Raw genomic sequence first — 1,131 nt, 5'->3', positions numbered from 1 at the left:
CGGAGAAACGAGATACAGAGAAACGAGAAACGGTCAACCGGGAGTACACCCAAATAATACAATGCAAGATGTATTATAATTACACCATTGAATAATTGAAGGTTCAGTTATTTACTGTAAAGCGTTCATATTTGTTGCGCATTATGTGTTTTGTTGAATAAAAAAATATAATTATGATATTCTTCAGCTGCACAATAGTATTAGCGAAAGTTATGCAAGAGATAGTACATGAAATGTTCCTTGAATTATTTTTCACTGATCAGTTGCAATTCTATTCTATCATGTATGTATAGAGGTCCACACGAGGGTGCCAGAATATGGAAGACTGGACTTGTACAGATAAAATGTTTGTGTCATTAATTAGTCAGTTTTTTTTTTAGAATTTAATATTCTGAAACTTGAGTCAATGGATGTTTGTTTATTCGCTGTCATCAGTTTACACATCGCCACGCCTTTGTAATATACAAATCTTAATTTCAAAGGAAGAATCTGTAATCTTTCATAATCAGACGTGGAAAGATAGGCGTTTTTTTTAAAGAAATATTTTGATAGCTTGTCATATAAACTGCCCCAGAGTGTCTAAGCATAGTCAAAAGCTGACTGAATAATGTATGGCAGTTTGTAGGAGCCGAGGAGACTTAAGCCCGAGCCGAGGATTGTGACTTTAGCCCGAGCCGAGGATTGAGACTTTAGCCCGAGCCGAGGATTGAGACTTTAGCCCGAGCCGAGGATTGAGACTTTAGCCCGAGCCGAGGATTGAGACTTTAGCCCGAGCCGAGGATTGAGACTTTAGCCCGAGCCGAGGATTGAGACTTTAGCCCGAGCCGAGGATTGAACTTTAGCCCGAGAAAAAAACTACCCTCGACGTAAAGTAACTCAAGTGTAAAATATTCCGATGCCAAAGTCGGTAGGGTCACACTGTTCATCCGTGTAGACTCCAAGCCAAGGTTAGTTGAAAAACACTCATGGCGGAGGTCGCGCCTCAAAGCCAAAGGCGTCAATTGCGTATTTCTATCGGGACAGGAATGACCTGTTCGACGTATTTGATGTCCATGAATTTTTCAAGAAATGTCAATTCTGCTGCGGAAATTCTTGTGATCATTGACCGTGAAAATTTACTGTACCCTAAGC

This window comes from Littorina saxatilis, linkage group LG17 (assembly GCF_037325665.1).
Source record: "Littorina saxatilis isolate snail1 linkage group LG17, US_GU_Lsax_2.0, whole genome shotgun sequence".
NCBI classification, from domain to species: Eukaryota; Metazoa; Mollusca; class Gastropoda; order Littorinimorpha; family Littorinidae; genus Littorina; species Littorina saxatilis.
The sequence above is the reverse complement of the archived record's forward strand: the minus strand, read 5'-3'. Positions refer to the sequence as shown.